Raw genomic sequence first — 20517 nt, 5'->3', positions numbered from 1 at the left:
TCTTGTGCACAGTATAAGACAAGAATTTTTAGTCCTCGCAGGTGGCAGCCATCTCTTGCCGGGGTCTGCCGGCGACAGGTTCAACGAACGGCCACCGTATCGCTCAGCCTGTTCTTGCCATGCGTGCTTGCCGCCGCTGTTCGCTTGCCATCATCAGCTGTCGCGTCGTGAAACAGGTCTACGTGTGCCTGTGCGGGCAGCGCTAACAGATGGTGACTGCATGGAGTGGTGATCAAGTGCGCGTGCACTAATGATTAAGTGCGCTTGCACGCGGGTGGGAGAACAGAACATCGTCCCCTATAGAAGCTGTTGTTTAGGAAACAAGCTCCGAGCGAGAAAAAGAAATATTTAGCGGGGGTCACTCCCCCCACACAGCTATACACATAACAAGACTGTATACACATAACAAGACTGCCTTTATACGTTCACAGAACTGCTTGTATTGAAACTCGCTATTACTGAAACTAGAAATACGCAGGTTTCGAGATATGAGGCGTCAAATTTGCGGTATAAAAATTCACGGTTGTGCCAACTATACCTTGCGCCGAAGCACCAAAGTAACTGGAAGACCTATGCGTTTCGTCGGACATGCACTCGGAAAGTTATCTCGAAACTGGTGTAGTCCTGGTATTCGTTCCAAGCCTTGGGAACACACCGGCTATGCGGAAATATATGCTTTAACATAATTGATTGAAAAGACTTAGTGTATTGCGTTAATTATTCAATTACGTATTTTGATCTCTCTCTCTCTCTCTCTCTCTCTCTCTCTATATATATATATATATATATATATATATATATATATATATATATATATATATATATATATATATATATATATATATATATATATATAGAACGGTGTGCATGAAAGTGATCTTAGCAGCTTCTTCACGAATCGCAGGAAATGGAGACACGCAACTAGGTGTGGAAAAAATACCGCGAAGCGTGTTTAATTGTGATGTTTATCATGTTTCTTTCGCCCTATATTATCAGGGGCGTTGGCGTCGGATATATATATATATATATATGTGTGTGTGTGTGTGTGTGTGTGTGTGTGTGTGTGTGTGTGTGTGTGTGTGTGTGTGTGTGTGTGTGTGTGTGTGTGTGGAGCTCTAATCAAAACCACTTTCTGATTATGCGGCACGCCGTAGTGGAGGGCTCCGGAAATTTGGACCACCTGGGGTTCTTTAACATGCACCTAAACCTAGGTACACGGTTGTTTTCGCATTTGGCCTCCAACGAGATGCGGCCGCCGAGGCTGCGATTCGATCCCGCGTCTTCGTGCTGAGCAGCCCAACACCATGGCCATTAAGCAATCACGGCGGTTTGCAAAATTTCATAGGGCCACAAAGTGCAAAACACAAATTAAGAAGAAAAAAATTTTAAATTATGCATGTCTTCTGTACTTTCAGTTCATAGCAATTAGATACGCTGCGGCAACACATGCCAAGTTACGACAGCGTCCGATCAACGCCCAAATGTCACCAACGCCCCTGATAATATAGGGCGAAAGAAAAATGATAAACATCACAATTAAACACGCTTCGCGGTATTTTTCCACACTTAGTTGCGTGTCGCCACTGCCTGCGATTCGTGACGAAGCTGCTAACATCACTTTCATGCTACGAAGGCGATAGACAGTTCCGTCAATTTTAATATTTGATACTGGCACATTTTATGCACACTGTTTTATATCAGCTGTAGATGATATACTGTGGTGAGGAAAGCATATGTCGCCTTGAACCAAACAAGTCCACTTGTCGAAACGTTGGCGCCTGCTTTCACCTTGTTCTCGTTTCGCTCATCGTCTTGAATTTCCGTATCCCGCCTTCCCCATGTTTTCCCTATATACGATATAGTATCTTACTAGGTACAAGGACGTGTTTTTAGGCTACTTGGTGCTTGTTTTAAGGATGTTCTTAACGATGTGCATCGATGACGCGCGCGCGCACACTCATACGCACATATACACATGGACACTCTTTACAAGATAGGGCAAATAAAACGCGCGCGCGCGCGCGAGAGAGAGAGAGAGAGAGAGAGAAGCGATTTCGCGCATAGACATATAACGAGTGCCGAATGCTCGCGCGGACACAGAAGCACAGTTCGAGACATGGACATCGCAACTTGGACGCCTCATTCCGACCAGCCCTTTCTCCCTCTCTCTCCGCGCGTAATTATATCGGAGCTGAAGAGCGTATAGGACGTTCGAACGCTCCGGAGGCGAAGCACGCACATCTCTTTATCGCAGCGGGAAATACCTGCAGTGGTCGGTGATACGCACGCTGAGAGGCCGTATACGTGTATGGACAGCGCTACAATACGAATGCGATTTTAATTGGGCGCACAGCGGATACCAGGGATCTCCGCACACTGTACACGTTTTACTGAGTATAGTGACGCGTTTATTATTATCTTTTTTCGTCACCATGGCCGGTACTTTTTCCCACACGCGCTCCCGTCTTGATCAGCGCGTCCGCAGCTCTCGACGCTCGTGAGCGGGCCGCGCAAATTCGGTCGTCGTCCCCGCGCGCCCGGTGCGGCATTTCGGCGCCGCGCGCCGCCCCGCTGCAGCTGTTATCTACGAGAGACATCGGCGATGAACGTCGTGCGTGTCGCGCCTGTTGCACGAGGAGCTTTGCACTGTAGCGATGAACAAGCACAGTGGCGTGTGTACATGGGAATCGCCGAGTCAGTTGAGAGAGGGCAAAACTCATATTCCCCCGAGGTACAGCTGAGACGAGAAGAACCGATGAGGAAAAGATGTTAGGAAGAGCCATGCGTTGCCTTGGGACCGATATGCCGAAGACAGAAAGAAAAGTTGAGTGCGGAGCCTGGCTTTTTTTTTTTTTTTTTGCTTTGCTTACCGCATAAAGCGAATTAAAATTCTGACTATACCCTATATGCTGCTGCAACAGAGTTAATTTATCGTGTTGACATAGGCGTAAGCAGCTGATGCGAATAGAATTGTGGATTCCCACGCGTTGAGTGTTGCCTTAAGGAAAATGAATAAGTAAACCCCTGAAATTTAGCGCTATCAGTGTAAACGAACCCACTTATGTAAATCGGATATACCTCCGGCCACTCACACAAACATATACTTTTTTTTTTCACCGCATAAATATCGTATCGTCGGGCGCAATTACATGTAAATGGAGCTTTTTTATGTCTCGTTCATGTTGCCACATCGCCTTACACCGCCTTATTTTCGTCAGTCGGATACAGCGATGCGCGTATCACAGTGCTGTATAGAGGGCTTTGACAGGACCAAGATAAGCGCGGGAACGCTGGCTGTTAACAGCACTAGTTGAAAAAAAAATATATGATTAAGAAATATCCATGTAGAAAAGTTTCATGTAGTTGATATTGCAACCTACCCATGACTGAAATTTTCAGACTCATTCCTTGTATTGCTTTTGCCACCATAGCACACGAGCAACTCTGCTTTCTAAAGACGGCGCGGCAGTTTTAGTACGTGCATTATTTTATTATGCAGAGCGAAAATGCTTCCTTCAATATCAATCAAGCAACTGCACCATCTTCAAGTATGTAGCGCATCTTAATCTTGTTTCCATATTTTATTGGGAACGCCGCTGTAACTGTCAATAAACATCTATTATTTTATTTGCCCAAACAAAATATAATTATATATTAATATAAATATATCCTCTGCATCAAGTACGCCTTACGGAGGGTCTTCGGTTAGAAATAATACAGTTACAAAAGGAAAAAAGAAAAAGTAAAACTCTTGTTTATGCAGTGTTATCTATATATAAACAGCTAAATTAGTGATAATCTCTCTTCATATTTTTTATGCTTGCCCTAAAGGCTTCTACAGAGGTAGGTGTAGGTGGGAAGAGGGGGGGGGGGGTTGAGATACAGTTTACACAGAAATGAGAGAACATTTATTCAAAGTTTATGAAGAAAGCAGCGAAGAAAATAAAGAACACAAAGCATGCATGATAAAAAAATAAGAATTAGTGCCAAAGAGCTCTTAAACAGAAGAACAATTAATGCAGCTTCTAATATATCTTCCGGAAATAAAGAGGAAAAAATGTGAACATAAAGGTTTCCATAAGCCGTAAATTAGCAGTGCACACGATTAACGCTAGTTCCTGGAATTTAACATACGTTTGTATGCTTACTGCTCTCCATTCTAGCTCACATTACAGCAGTCCGGCGCAAATAACATCTCTAAGTTGACCAAGAGCACCATTGCGGTCGATTATCTTAGCAACATAACTTTGGATGATGGTTCTAATAATTCATTTTCAAGTATAGGAAAGGAAAAGTCAAGGCGAGCTAGAGGTTTGTGATTAATGTGTGGAAAGATATCTCGAGCCGGTGTTATCTTTTGCGGGAGTACGTTGTTGGTATGTGATACAAGTTACAGAAGACGGTAAGACGACATATTTTTATCTATCGGTGGAAGGCCAATTCGAGTTTTGATGTCAGATATGCTCGATTAACGAGAATTAAATTATATTCTGGGGGTTTACGGGCCAACATCACGATCTGATTATCAGTCAATATGTAGTGGGGGACTCCGGAATAATTTTGAACACCTGGGTTTCTTTAACATGCACAGTACACCGGTGTTCTTGCATTTCGCACAGATCTAAAACCGGCCGCTGCGGCCGGGATTTGAAACCGTGCCCTCGGGGCTTAATTCGCAGAGCAACGCCAAAGCCGCTACGCTACCACGGCGCGTTACCGGCTTTCTTCTGCACCGATTCAAGCTATGACTTGCATCTGACTTGCATTTGACTTGCATTTCACCTGCATTTAAAGGTATTCTAGATGATGTTGCAACATCCAAAGTTAGTTTCACGCCAGCTTCGCTACAAAGGGTGAAATATGTGGGCTCCAAATGCTAAAACAAAAGAAAAGAAAGAAAGAAAGAAAGAAAGAAAGAAAGAAAGAAAGAAAGAAAGAAAGAAAGAAAGAAAGAAAGAAAGAAAGAAAGAAAGAAAGAAAGAAAGAAAGAATTCAAACAGGTCTCTAGTGCGAAATAATGAATTCATATGCCCGCACATTTCTCTCTCTGCCCATCCTTTGACTTACAACGCCGACAGCCTCGTATCTTATAGCAGGGAGCCTGTAAATAAGTTGGTGCTGCCGATATGACGACTGCTGCTTGCGCACCTGGTGCCGAATTCACAGGGCTTTTCATTCGTACGTGCTCCTTGCCATTGGCTGGCCGCCTTCACTAATGATATGTGCAGCATCACGATTGGGTAGAATTTTCTCTTGCGAATAATTCTAGCCTAAGAGTGTTTTTGTGAATACGGGCCCCGAACGACGCCATTCGTAACAGTCTGTTAGAGTGTCCAGCCACGTTGGACACTTCTTGTGCATAGCGACACACACACGCACACACACACACACACACACACACACACACACACACACACACACGTATATATATATATATATATATATATATATATATATATATATATATATATAAAATGAGAGACCGTAACATTGCGAAAAGCTTTTGACAATTGCATATGACGTCAGAACCCAGCTTTCGATTACTTAAATGGCACGTTTTTATTCACTAACTTACAGAGCCCGCATCTCCTTCCAATTAGACTCAATCATTAACCTTAGCCACAAGACAAATAGACAATCATCGGCGTAGAGTAGGGAGTCTATTGTTTTGCCTGTGAAAGATTTGCATCACTCAATGTCGCCTTGTGAAGTCATTTTCTGTGTAGAGGAAAGCATGGTCTCATTTAGAACAACTGTGTTTCAGCCGGTGTGAGTGTTCATAGTTTGCTGGAGTTACTGCTCAAATATGCATAACTTCAGCTAAGAATGGATAGTATTGGCTGCATGCCTGTCGCCATTTCTAAGCGATCTTTACTTACAGCTCGATGCGATTGATCACGGGCTAAGCATTCTGGACAATCCGAAATCGCGAAGAATGATGCTTCCTTATGATGATGATATTTTCATTTCGCAAATTATTTCCGCTTCAGAAAGCAGCCAATTTGCGGGGAACCGGAAATGCGAAACGTCAGTGCACTGGGCTATATTCTTTGATACATTAACATACGGAATGACTGTGATTTCTTCGTTGTTGTTTTTTCAAATGACTTTTCACTCCCCGTTGTTCTTACTTTTCTCAGTGTTCCCACCGCGACAGACATTACTAGGTGCTCAGGGTACCCCGGGAATCGCAATATTTCACTCTAAACATCAAAGGCCTCCTCATATAAACACGTGCGAACAGGACATCTTTCTTTAACTGTATCTGCAAGGTAGAGTTAGGCTATGCACCCTTTCACTAACAACAACAATAACGATGACGACGACGACGACGCTTATCCGAGGTCCGCATTGCTTCTATTTCTCGACTTCGAACCATTAAAACAGATAGAGGGGTACTCGAGGCATACTTCCAATATTTACAGAGGGGTACTCGGGGCGTATTTCTAGCGAATTTCTAATGTGGCAATTAGGTTCTCTTTATTTAAGTGTGAATGCTAGGCAGAACGAATATTAATTCACCTGCGACCCTGAAATTATGAGCTACTACCGTCGCAGGAAACTCCAAACTTTTTTACTGACGAAATATCGTCGCTCGTGCTATACAAACGCACACACACACAAAAAGAGTGGACGGTACGGACGCATATGGCAGCTTTCAACGCACGCTTCGAACCCAACCTGTGCTTCGCTCCAGGTACAGCAGCTGCACGAACAACATGTTGCAGTTATTCGCAAAGCGGATGCGGGGAAACAAAAAAAAAAAAAAAAGAACATTTACGCGTTTCTAACCAATATATGTAATCAGGCCACGAGAAATCCAACTGCGATGTACGGCGCGGACGTATAGCTATAGCGCGCATATACAGGACGCACACGGACAGCAAAAAACGAAAGCGGATGGGTTTCGGGAAGTGGAGGGGGGGTAGGCGTGCATATGGTTGGCACAAGGCTATGCAGTGCCGTAAATTACGCCACGGAGACGACGCCCGATGTATTCGGCGGCCCGCGCCGCCGCAGCGGCCCGAAAACTCATGCATTGCGCGCCCGAGACGCGAATTACCTAATTAAGTTGCGTCCCTGTATATAACCTGCGGATAGATGCACGTCTTCGCCTGCCTCCTTTTTCGCCTGCGCGCGCCCCTCTCCGATTGGATATATAGCTCGCACACTCGAGACGAGAACACCTGCTGTACGTGGCCCGGGCGATTATCCTCTGCCGCGCCAAGTCATTCATCTTGCTTTTCTTTCTTTGTTACCCCCCTCTCTCCCAGTTTTTTTTTTGTTTTGTTTTGTTCTTGTAGTATAGCTCAGTTTGCCGTCTTCTTCTTTACTTCCTTGTCTTTATTTGTTTGAGTTCGTTTGTCATTTTCAACTTTCGCTCGGTGATGAAGGAAGTGAGGAGGCGAAGGTGCGAGCAGTTTACGCACTTAAAGTGCGGGAATATTACAGCGTCACACTTAATTATTATTCTTTTGCTTACGCACTTCCAAGTTACGTCTTTTCGTTAGCGCTTGTCTAGTGGCCTCTACTCATTGCTAGCCTAATGTGAATGACCTTTTCGGCCTTTATCCCCGCAGTTTATCAACTTTGAAATAAAAAAGAAAATAGATGGCGTTTTCGTTTTCTCCCTGAGCCCCTATTTGACTGCCCAGCTACCTACACACGAAGGCGTCGACCACAAGAATAACGACTTGAGGCGGCGAAACGAACGCATCCTATGGAGCGTTGACAATTTTTCGCTTCGGGAAGGCGTCATCTCTTTAATTAGTCTTTATGTTCTTTTTCGCAGGCGCCTAATGCAAACTAGAATCAGGTTTAATTGACAAGGCAGTCCAACGCGTAATTAGGGCTCCCTTGCTGCATGCCAGCTGCCGTGTCGCTTCGAGATAAATGTATACGAGTCGCGTATGACATCCTTCTAGCCTATAGCCAGCCGTGTGAGTCAGCTTCAATATCTGCAAGGTTATACGCACGCAATATTTGCCTGAACAATGCGTGTAATGTAGTCGCACTACTCGGAGCGTCGTGGCCCTTAGCGATTTTTTCCCCCTTTCTTGGTGAGCATCGCGAGATAAGGTGCAAACAGCATGCATATATTGCAGCTGATCCAAGCAAAGTGTACACGCGTTCGTGTGTGCGTGCGTGCGTAAACATTTGCATACGCGCCGCCGTGGCTCAGTGGTTATGGCATTTTGCTGCAGAGCGCCAGGTCACGCGCTCGACTCCCAGTCATCGCACGCAGTCACAATTCGACGAAGGCGATGTTAAAAACGCTCGTGTGCTGTGTATTAAGTGCGCGTTGAAGATCCCCAGGTGGTCAAAGTAATTTCCTTACCCTCCACTATGGCACCTATCACAGCCCCCCTATCTGTTGCTTTGGGGGCGTTGAAGGCTATGCATCAATAAACCGTTCGCTTTGCGCGTTAATGTCGTAGAAGTAAAACAAAAGAATTCGGCAGAACCCATCTCACGATGACTGTCGGCGGAAATGCGTTTAGCGTCGAATCAATACAGCCGCACAACGGATTGCGCACCGTCGAACCGAGTTATCTACGAGGCGTGTATACTGCAGTCCTCTTTCGCGCTTCCCTAAGAACACTCGGCACCATCTAGCACTGCCGCTCGGAAGCCTGCGCCCGAATAGCGGCACATATATGCACATTTACACATACTCAGTGACCCAGGTTGTCCCGATGGTTGGATTCGAACCTTCTTCCCTCGGCAGAGCAGCTCGATGCGTTACACTTTCGACGACGAACTATACCTAGTATATAGGGACCGAGGTTAGGTGCACTACAACAATGTGTGAGTCAACGAGCGAAAGGTCTCAGAACAGTTCGCATCGATGGCAGAAGCCGAAGAAGCACTTTTTTATTTTTTATTCTTCATCCTATAATCTCGCAGCGCGAGGCACGAGACACGCGCGCCGGAGCGCGCCATATATGAAAGGCGGCCGAGGAAAATGACGATGGCTGCTAGACCCAGTGACCCAGGTAGGCGGGAAAACGGTTAGACACAAGCATGAATAGACAGACAGAAACATACATAGCTAGACAGATACATGGCGCCGGGAAAGTGCGTGAGGTACCCCAAGAATGCTAACTCATTAAAAAGAAAGCCCCGCACGCGTGCTAGTAAGTTGTTTGGCGTTCGTTATGAATCCCAACGTGCGGCCTGAGTTATGTGTAGCGACAGTATATAAAAAAGAGGCGGCGCATGCATCCTCTGGAGCCCGATTGGCGACGTTAATTGGCCCAGGAATATTTCTTATGACGGGTGTGCAGTTGGTTCGTGATAAGTTTTACATGTTATGATGATTATTATGATGATTACTGTATCACTATGCCATCCGTCGAACCCTTACGGGCGCATCACCAGACACACGAAGTGGCAATCTTGCGGCCAACCACAATGCCGAATGATACGTGGCGAGGTTTGAACTCTCAGTTCTGCCGCAATCGCTGCTTCGCTGCCGATTAGGCGTTCGCTTTCATGTTGGCTATAACCGAGGTGTGGGCTAGTGGAACTCGGTGTTCTGCTTCTGTGCGCGACGTCGCGGGTACAATTTACTGCAGCGGTGGTCACATTCTGACGGGGTTGGAATGCAAAGCAATAATAATATAGAAGTAAATAAATGTTCATGTACTGTAGCTAAGTATCGAGTAACAGCGCATGGGACCTGACAAACGGCAGGAATGAACGAAGCTCGTCGAGTATGTCAGCAATGTGCTGACAAAAAAGCTTCCTTAAAAGCTTCGACGCCCTGCGTTTATGTTGGTCACCTGCCGACTTGCGACGAGCTGGCGAAAAAAAAAAATCGGTACGTTTTTTTTTTTTTGTCTGTCCCGTTAGAGTGAATCTCTTCTGTTTGTTTTCATCGTCGTCGTCGTAATCAATTGGCAAACGGGCGCATGCACTCCATCCGCTGATTTTCCCTTTCAAGCAGATAGGCGCCGTAACCTGTGCACAGATCGACCATTTTTGCAGCTATAGACGATATTCCACAATGCCTTCCTTGGTGTGTGTTTGTGTCTCTCTCTCTTGTCAGAAACAGTATTGAAGGAAAACCCTTCAGTTACACGAGTAACACGCACCCACTTGTCAGAGAGAAGCGAAAAGAAAAAAGAAGTAGTTTTTGTGTAAAAAAACACAACGTAAGATGTATTTTCTCATCAGCCTTTTTCTGTGGCCATGACTGGAATCACAGCTTTCTTTCTTTCTTTCTTTCTTTCTTTCCTTCTTTCTTCCTTTCTTTCTTTTCTTTCTTTCTTTGTTTCTTTCTTTCAAAGCACGGATGATGCCCAGAGCCCATCAATGCCGCAGCACGGAACCACCACCGTTAGAACACGAGTTCTCATTTTCTTCTTTAAATTGTTTGTCAAATGCGCGCCAATTTAAAACGCCGCCCCAAAGACGTATCCGCCTCGATTTACTGTAGAACATAAAATATATACAGAAAAAAATAAATCGCCGGTAGGATAGGAAAGAAGACGCACGCGATACACGACGCAACAATATCAAAAAAAAAAAAACGAGAGAAGGAAAGAGAGAGAGCGAACGAACGAAGCAAGTTCCACAGTTTCGGCCCTTTTGCGCCACATATATAATTTTCTTCTGGCTTCCTTTGATTTTCACTTAAACGAGCGTTGCAGAGAACCTTCACTGAGACGAGACCTATTTCAGCACGATCGGCGCTTTCGCCTTATTTCTTACTGTCTTCACCTCAAGCCCGGCCGGAAAGGCCGGTCGGTCGGTCGATGCGGAGGGAAAAACAGCAACGCAAGTTGTTTCGTTCCGTCCCTCCTTAGGTGCTTCTTTACCTCGTGAAACTCCAAATGGAAGGAGAATAACAATAAGAAGAGGTTCGAAAAGGAAACTTTTAAACGGCAGAAAAAAAAAGAACATCCGCAGATTGCGTTGCCACGAGGGGAAATGGCGCGGCCGGCGGCATCAAGTATAGAAAACAGCAGCCGCTGTCCCGCGCACAGGTTTGCAGGTTGCTCTCTGGCGGTGGATGTACGAAGTGGATGGCTTCGCAGGCAGGAAGGGAGGAGGAGGGCGTGTATAGATGGAGCACTGGTGGCGTGGCTGGAAGGAGAAAATAGGCACGCCGGCGGTAACTGAGTGAGTGAGTGAAAGGACGACTAGACTCTGAGGAGATGCTCGCTCCGCAGCAGCTGTGAGGCCGGCGGTGCCGTGCGCGGGATGTATTCGTCCAAGTGGAGCGGCGGGGCGCGATTTCAAGACCTCTCGCGGCGAACGCGACACAGCTGCTCTTGAGAAGCGCTACGTGTTGTTCACTTGGATCACTGCTCATGCTCTTTTAATTATAGCGCTCGCCAACGCCGCACGCGAGGTTTGCTGCGGCATGAGTGACGTAGTTGTAACTGCATACTCGCGATTGGAGCGATGTTATCTTCTATTCGGAGTGCTCAATAAAACAGAAGTATAGAAACAGAGAGGGCTTTGCTGCCGTAGAAGTAGTACACGCTTCCTGCCAGCCGCGAGACGTGACCAGGGGAGACGACTGTGCGGGAATACATGGTGCGGGAATGTCATATACATGGTGCGGGAATACATATACATGGTGCGGGAATGTCCAGCTACGGCCGAGGGAAACGATGCGCGGTCAACACTATTCGTCGCTGACCCGAGTATATACCAGAGCTTGCAATCTCGGAGACTGAGCTAGAGACAGCGGACGTGTCCACCTGTTGGAAGGCCACTGTCTGCTCTCTTAGCCTTGGTATCAAATACAGCGCGCGGCGTCGTTGACCTGCAAGTACTTTTGTGAACGCCTACTCAAAGTTGCGAGATTAGTGCTTTACATCTACCATGAGACTCGCGACTATTGAATGGCCTCTTCCTTAGCACGAGTTCTTACGCTAAATAAAAAGGGAATACAGCTCATCTTGAGGTGTGTCTTGCTCCTCGGGTTGTTTGTGCAGTGACTGGTAGCGCGTGGTCCATGTTAAGGCTACACTGTAAGCCCAGTAACTGTTATAAATGGGCACATTTTCGCACGTTGGAGGTAACCAGCAATGCTTATGAAAACAATGGTAACAGCCGCTCGAGTTTGGATGTTTTGAATATAGTTCGCCGCGCTGTCCAGGTCAGTCGGAGTAAAACTTACAAGATCGAAACGCGTATACGTATGCCTGCTGCGCCAGGTGTGATGATGCAACGTGTGTATCATGGCACCTGGCACTGAAGTTGCGTGTTATACCGCCCTCATAAGTTTTGATAACGTCGAAATGTATGTTACCTTAAGGGCTAATGAAAGATAACAAAAAGCATCCAAGCACACGCAGCTGTAGCCGTTACTTAAGGCATGAATAAATGTGCTGGTTATCTTTCAAATGTGAAAATGTGCACTTTGTTTCGCACCGCCCAGTGGCACGGAGTGCAGAAACGCGAAGTCCTGGCTACTGTTGCACGCGACAAGTTCGGTGGATGACGGGAGTGGAAAGCAAGTGGGGAAGAAAATTCGGCAACCCACTTGAACAAAACGCACTTTGTTCGTGGGCATTATTTACATGTTCGTTCACCTAGTTGCGCTTACCGATTGTCGGTTGAGGAAAATAATTATTTTGCCAAAATGTCGATCTATTGACGAAAAAAGGCGCCGCGTTGTCCGACCTATGAAGAACACTTCTTTAGCTTGTCCGGTATTCTGGTACAGTATGTCACCCTCTTGCCCGCGCACAAGAGGTCTCTCTGTTACTGTTTCAAAGCACCCAGGAAACCATGTGGTGCGACCACACTCGACGGTTCTGGCAGCGCGACCAAGAGTTAACCATCTCCATTTTAGGCTAAGTTACAAGAAGAACAAGCCGGCTCTGTGCAGGTAACGCCGGTAGTTATCAGCAGGGTCACCATACGTACCGTAACATGTTGAATCAGTGCCTCACCCTCCCCAAGCTTTCCCAAACAACGACCACAATTCGTCACACGGTAGTGGAGGGGAGTGCGATGTCTCGGTGTCCAAGCAGAAAAAAAAAAAAAGTGGCCCTATTCACAGACGATAAATACCAGCCGCGAACAATAAGCCAGAAAGTTCAAGATAACTTTACGCGCACAGCACCACAGTGAAATGAGTTCTGGAAAGCCGCCAATTAATTTACCCCCCTTTTTCTTCTATCATGTCACGTGTGCAACACGGAGTTCACTGAGTCCTCGTAAGCATGCACTGCTTATCCCCAGCACAGGGTGGTGCAAGCACAGGCAGCACGCTGAGCAACTCGCCGCAACCCCGCTCCGTGCATGCCTGCGCTGCCGTGAGGCGCGGCCCGCGGGCAATGCATGCCGGCAAGCGGGCGGCGCCGCAGTTAGCGCGCATTGTGCGTGCGAACGGGCCCGGAATGGGTTTGACCCCGCGACCTCGCCTCGCCGCTCTGCGCACGGAAAGACGGCGAGCGAGGTAGCGCGGCTGCAGCCGCTGCCAGAAGGCGGCGGCACTCAACTAGCGTCGCCATTTGAGGGTCTCTTCAGTTTACTACGTGTCTTGGGACCTTGCTAAAGCGATATATTTTTTTTTCTTTTTCTTTGCAAGCACAGCTACTATGGAGAAAAGAAAAAGCGCAAGGCAAAAAAAGAAAGGGGAAGAAAAAATACATAGGGACCAAGAATAACCGGCGAAGGAAGGGTTCGCACTTCGTCTTTCTTACGTTCTTTGCATGTTCTTCTCGGAATGACAGCTGAGGATAAGATTTTTGCCGTGACCAAGCACCAGCGAAATTTGCTTCACTCGCAGCACTTAAACGCCACGGTTCTTCAATCGTAGCAGCTCTCAAGCTCTGCTTCAAACTATGAACGACTGACGAGCCACGGCAAGTTCGACGCTGCGAATGAGCGAATATTCAAAATTTCAAATACGAATCGAATAGGAGCAGCGAATAGCCTTTGCTATTCGATTCGTATTTGATTCGAGGGCTTGATATTCCGGATTGCCGAATATTGGTTCGAATATAGCGTAGAGATGCAAGTCAGCACTGTTCCAAATGATTCCGCTGTAGGACAGCCGCGGTTGTTGCGCAGAGAGACCAACGAGTTCCTGATCGAATGCAGGGGCAACATAATTTCTGCTCAATAATTTCCAGTAACGCGATAAGAACGTCTCGCTTTTACTGTTACTTTGACAAAAGCTGGTCCACCAGGCGAAAGCTTAGAAATATATTGTTCGAAAACAACGCACGGCCGTCGCACTCTTTTATAAAATTGTACCTCCGTATATATATATATATATATATATATATATATATATATATATATATATATATATATATATATATATATATATATATATATATATAGTCATGGCTTGAGGGAATCACGCTGGCCCCGGTAGTAAAATGAAGAAAGAAGAGTACGACGTACGTTGAATAAGTACAGTATATTGCACTGACGTTTCGGCTGGTGGACCAGCCTTTGTCAAAGTCTTTGACAAAGGCTATATATATATAGTATACAGCCCGTACGAATATTCAAAATTTTGACTCGAATAAGTAAGGCTTTCAGTGCGGATGTTCTTTGGGAGCACTGACCAGAACTGCTTTCAGTTCTGATAGTGGACGATTGTCCAATTGGTCCAGTACTCTGCGCGCATCGTTTCTCTCTGGGCACTACATCGTGGGCTGACACAGATAGTGTGTGCGAGCGTCTCATCGCTGCTGCATGTGTCGCAACGTGGGGCTGCTGGCCATTCCTATAAGGAAAGCATATGAGTTTGTAAATGCAACGCTTAGCCGCAGACGCTACAACATGGTCTGTTCACGTCGTGTTAAGCCAGGCGGTAGATGCGTCCGTATATCCTGCGGTATACGGGGCTCCGATCCATAGTGTACGCGGTTTGTTCGTGCTCGTCTCTCTTTTTCTCTCTCCATTTCCCCCTTCCACTCTCTTTCTCTTTTATCCCCCTAAACCCTTCCCCCGTGCAGGCTAGCCAACCATGGTGGTTGGCTAGCCTGCACGGGGGATTAGGGATCTATCTGGTTTCCCTTCAAGTTTTTGCTCAATTTAGCCAATAAGGGATCTGAACATATAATTTGAGCGATTATTACTTATAGAGCCACCCGGATGTATGGCTGGTGGCTACATAGAGCATTTTCACGGCACTCCTGTGGGCGCCGCCATGCTTGATCACGTGGTGGTGCGTTCATTGCTAGCATCCGCCGGCCTCCGCTGCCTCTGTTTACAACGGCAGCGCATGACGCCGTTACAAGCCGCTGTTTCGGCGTATTTCGCCGCGAATGGCCCGAAGTTTTGGCGAAAGCTTCAGACAACAGGTAAATGTCGCATACCTATCCCTCTGAGTTCACTACACCTTGTCCTAATACTACGATCACTGCCATATGGTGTGCGTACTAGAAGGCAGGGCTAGAAAATGTTTTCCAAGACACAGTGGTACGTAATATCAGCCGCTGTATTAAGTCAGGATTACTGTAATTCGCTCATCGTCGTTTCTTCTGACTTGTGGCAACTTGCGGTTTGGAAGCGATAAGTTTTCATGTTTTTTGGTTCAGTAAGGTTTCCTTGGCGCAATTACCACGTGACGACCGTCTAGGAAATACACGTCCAGGTCACGAAAGAAAATCATTGCACTTAGTGGCTTGCGCAGGTCCATAAATGCACGAAATGCATAACCTAAATGAAGATAACATACAATAAAATGCCCCTACCCGCTCTGTCCCATCACAAAAAAGATGGCGCGAGGTTAGAGAGATCAGACTTCTATAGTTGTTCGCCCTCGAGAAATGTGAAACAACGGCGTAATTTTGTGCGTCATGAATAGACTCTGAAGGGCAACACTAATTAATTAGGTATTATTTGAAAGCCATAATGTGCCAATTGTGCTACATTTCTTTATACCGCACTCCGAGCTTGAAACATCCAAGCTGAAATTTTGTAGTAGCTTACAGAAAAGACGTAATATAATTCGTCACTCGTTTACGTTGTAGCTCGTGAAGATACGTTCAGCTTCGAGCATTTATACGCAACACATGTAAATCCCACTCATTGGTCGGCATCCTCTAGCGAGTGCACTTATGTCTAACACGTGACTGTGAGACTCGACTAGTTTCCATGACAGGAACTGGATATTAGTGGAGATCAGAAAAATAATTTTTGCAAGCGCGACAGAGCGTTCACTAAGGTTGCGGTATTATTTGGCCATCATATTTTCCTGAAAGCTTTGCCTTTGATAAAAAATAATCGCGAAATTGTACCGCTGAAGGGAAACCTTACTCTGAGTTAGATGACGGTTCGACATTTCATTTCCTGGTTGTGGCGCAAGAAAACATGCCCAAAGAAAACCTGGGAGGACGGTAGCTGCAGTAAAGCCGAGTGAGCATAACGCCATTAACGAGTGGTACACCTTTTTTTTTTTCGATGCTTTTTCATTGTGAATAACACACTCTAAGCTGATCACCTTTTAGTACAGACTCAAGTCAGAATGCGACAGTTGTCAATTCACAAACTAGGCAGCAACGTTAGTGAAGCGTGTACGCGTACAACATATTGAACAGGTTTTTAAACGTTTTGGGGTTTAGCGTCCTGAAATTTCGCACAGTGAATTATGAGGGACGCGGTATAGGTGTTAGGACTCGTGATTCATTTCGGCCATCTGTGGTGTACTTCGACGTGCCCCCAAATCTAAGCACAAGAGCGTCGCTGCATTCCACCGCTTTCGGAACGCTTCCGCCGCGACAGGGAATCGAAACGCCCCGGAGGCGACGGGGCCGGTCCTGAGGCAACAAATGGCTAGGCGCGGAGCAAGCGCCATCTGTTAGCGAAGTGGCCGGTGAACAGGTTCTATAACAATACCAGTGCGCACGGCCGTGAACGATAGATACACGGCCGAAAGGCTTTCAACGGCAATGATACACTTCGTATCCAAGGTGTCGCCGACCAAGGATCCGAAACAAAGCCGCGGTGAGTGTCGCAGGCCGCTTTAATCTGTATCCGGAAGCTTTCCGACGGCAGACGAAAACGCTACACGACGAGTGCGCGCCCCTTGATGCGAGCTTCTGCAGAAGCCGCCTGCTCAAGCGGAATATGCTATTGCATCACGCCCAGAGCGACGCGAGCCACGGTTTAGCGGTTAATCTTGTGTGACGAATGAGCATGCGAGTTGGACGCGCGGTGGGCTGATGCCGAATGATTGCGCCCAAAGCTTACTCTCTGCACCTCCAGTAAACTCGTTCAACGCACAATATAGACGCGGCGCGCGCGCAGTTGTGCCAGATATAAATTACGCCGCGTGTTTGGACATATTATATGCGTTATATAGCTATAGGTTTCGAAAGATACATTATACACGAAGTGTGAGAGGAAGGAGGTGACGCCTGCGACAAAGAAAGAAAGAAAGAAAGAAAGAAAGAAAGAAAGAAAGAAAGAAAGAAAGAAAGAAAGAAAATGCAACTATAAGGATGCACGAATCGCAACCGAAACGCAAGTATGACCTCCAATGCAGCGCGAGTTATAAGCGTGCACCGACGAGCCAGAAAGCGAAATTGGTCATTAATCACGCGGCGGGCCGCCGGTAGTTGATAAAGATATAACGCGTGGAGAATAAGAGAGATTGGGAAGCGTGCAGACGCCTTAGTGAGGCACAGTTGAGTTGCTTCTGTCTTTCCTTTTTTGTTTGATCCCTTCAAGCGACAGCCAGCGATACATAGGTTGCCATTCGCGTTCCCCATTTTTTCACTCCTTACCTCCGGGAAATAAAAGATTTTGGAACTCGAAGTGCGAAAACTGAGCCCCCTTTTAAATAAAAACAAAATCCTAAATCTTAGAGAAAGAAAAAGAGAAATCGAGGCTCGGGTGTGCATGATTTTCCTGACCACTTCTCTGTTGCGTTGTCGTTTCTCACGAGATGTTATTGTTGCAGTATGAACCAACTATACAGCCCCGCAGTACGCTGTGCGCTTCGTTAAGCGAAATTATGCTATTTGTATAGTGTTATCACGAAGAAAAAATGCGATTGTGTTTATGTGCGTTTAATTGCTGCAGGCGGATTTAGTATATAGCCTTGCGAACCTCGAACATGCAACGGACGGTTGCCTTTAGCATGCGTCAGATAAACCACTGTCCCCTTAGAAACCGAGAAGGAGACACACGACCTTCAGCCGAAGATAGAGCAAGGAGAGGAAGGGCAGGGTGGTCTACCAGACAAGCGTCCGGTTTGCTACCCTACACGGGGAGTAAGGGAAAGGGCGAAAGTGTCCCTGTGCATCACCCCACGTGCACTCGGTGCTCAGTCTCTCACTCTTTTTGACATTCTGCCGAAGCCAAGTGATAACCTCGCGAACTGCAGCGCAAAGTTTAGCTCGGAGCAGCGCGCATGAGGGCCTCGAGTTCATGGTTGTATGCACATGTACAGAAAGAAAGAAATGCGTCATACGTCACCCACCATGCTGGTGTGCAGGCAGTCGTCGTCCGCTGCCAATTGAGGTGGTAATTCTTGATGCAGGTCACGCAGGGCTTCCTATAACAGAGGAGACGCAACGGTCAGAACTGTGTCCGCGTCATCGGCTTCGAGTATACATACTCATACTAGGCTCGTTGAAATGCGTGTTTCAAGGCAATATCGTCTGCTAAATTCATCCCCAAGAAGGGAAGATGCCGTGCACCCCTCCGACATCTTGCTTCTCTTCTTGACGATGGATGGAGCAGACGACTCTCTCTTGAAACGTGATTCAAGTGAACATGTGCTTGGCGAGTGCATGGCCCTGAGTCCATGCCACCTATGTTAAGCGGTGGCACAGTTAGTCACCTTGGTGCGCCTACACTTGCACTTTATTTTCAAAGAAGAGCTACGCTAGCGCAAGCTCACAATGTGACGCCTCGTGAATGTTAAGCAGAGCATTGAAACACACGTACATGTTGATCTCACGCGGATGGAAGACAAATTTTCCAGACATGCGTGCCATCATGGCATCTTGGTGAATTGGTAGAGTTATAGTTCATTAGCGATAATTTAATTCCATAGGGGCGGAAGATTTACGCAAATTCCGGAGCAGAAAGCTTTAGGTGTCTTCGAGAGGCACCGCCTCGCCGCGTTCTTTTTTTTTTTTTTTTTTTTGTAAGAAACCCATTAGCTCGTGAGGCTCTGCCCAAAGTACGCTACTTATGTTGTTCCTCTCTTGTGCGCATTGAAATACCACGGGACTTAGCAAGAAGCGACCGTGTTGTTATTGTTGTTATCGGTGTCGCCTCCTTCACAACTGCGCCAATCTCGTCGCCCGTGGTCTTCTTTTTCAGTTTTGCTGCGCCAACTTGTTGGGGGAAGAAAAATACACGAAACGCTGTTCGTTGTACAACTGTCGTACTATAAGGTCGTACTTAATAACGTTGTTACTATAAGGTATTTGTGCTTGTAAAAGTAAAATTTCATTTTTTTTCTTCTTTTTAACTTGCAGTGCTCGCAGACTCATCTCAAGTCTCATGTGGTGCGCACAGGTGCACGAGCAAAACAGCGGGAAAGCTTCAAAAAATAAATTTTTTATCACTCAATCATCTCCATATAAGAAAACGCAAGGCACGGTGGGATGGGGAGATAGAAAGGCCACCGAGAAATGGCGCGGAGAAAGAAAGGGCTTGCACCCATAACGTCGAGTGACAATCCGAGATATATGTTGCTGAGCACAAGACACCCATACATCATCGACGGCTGTCAATGTGTGCACGATATATTAGGATGAAAGGATAAAGCCCATGATGCGCGGTCTATAATATCGATTAAAGACCGAAATACGCGAAGTTCAAATGCAGGACATCGCTGTTGTTGTTTCTCCGCGCACTTTACTTCCTATTTACTATTATTATTATTTTTTAAACGTTTTATTTGCAATCGCTTTCTTACGCACCAATACGAATACGAATTTCACCCTCCGGGGTGACTCAGTGGCTACGGCACGGAGAACGAGGTCACCGCGGTTCCATTTTGGGCTGCGGCAGTCGCATATCGACAAAAGCCAAATTTAAAAAAAAAATGTTCGTGTTCTTACATTTGAGTGCATGTCAAAAAATCTCGGGTGGTCAGAAAATTAATCTGGAGCCTTCCACTGCGGCTTCCCGCTAAGCAGTTTCATGACGTCGAAACCGACACTTTATTATTATTTTTGTTTGTTAAATGAGAAGTTTCACCCCGACCTTACAATCTAATCGCACAAAATAACGGAAGTTCAATGCTATATGTTGAACCCCGCTGTGTATAGGAACACTGAAAAGCGATGCCGCGACCATGCGATAAAAAAAAAAAAAAATGCATCCTAAGGCGCCACTTTTTGTATCATCAGTAACATTTGTAGAGGAGACGGTCATCCCTGTCGTAAGTGTGCGATCTTTAAAACAATCGCTTCCTACGCACCATTCGTCACCGCAATCATCGGGTCGATCATTACTTCCATCAAAATCACGGGGCTACACACCGGATGTCGGAAGTGCGCAACACGATACTTGAACCTTAACGCCGAAGACCACCGAAGCTGCGAGCGTCGGTAACGATCGAGCGGC

At 46.4% G+C, this 20517-nt stretch overlaps 1 long non-coding RNA gene across 1 annotated transcript in view; it reads right to left on the bottom strand.

Moving 5' to 3' along the window:
- Positions 1 to 20517, bottom strand: part of LOC142575982 (uncharacterized) — a 168930-nt gene that overhangs the window by 42875 nt on the left and 105538 nt on the right. The window contains exon 2 of the long non-coding RNA XR_012826747.1: positions 18413 to 18487. This is a non-coding gene — a long non-coding RNA (uncharacterized LOC142575982). The remainder of the gene's footprint in view (positions 1 to 18412; positions 18488 to 20517) is intronic.

The sequence above is a fragment of the Dermacentor variabilis genome, chromosome 1, assembly GCF_050947875.1.
Source record: "Dermacentor variabilis isolate Ectoservices chromosome 1, ASM5094787v1, whole genome shotgun sequence".
Classification (NCBI taxonomy): domain Eukaryota; kingdom Metazoa; phylum Arthropoda; class Arachnida; order Ixodida; family Ixodidae; genus Dermacentor; species Dermacentor variabilis.
Note: the sequence above shows the minus strand (reverse complement) of the source record. Positions and strands in the feature narration are given on the sequence as shown.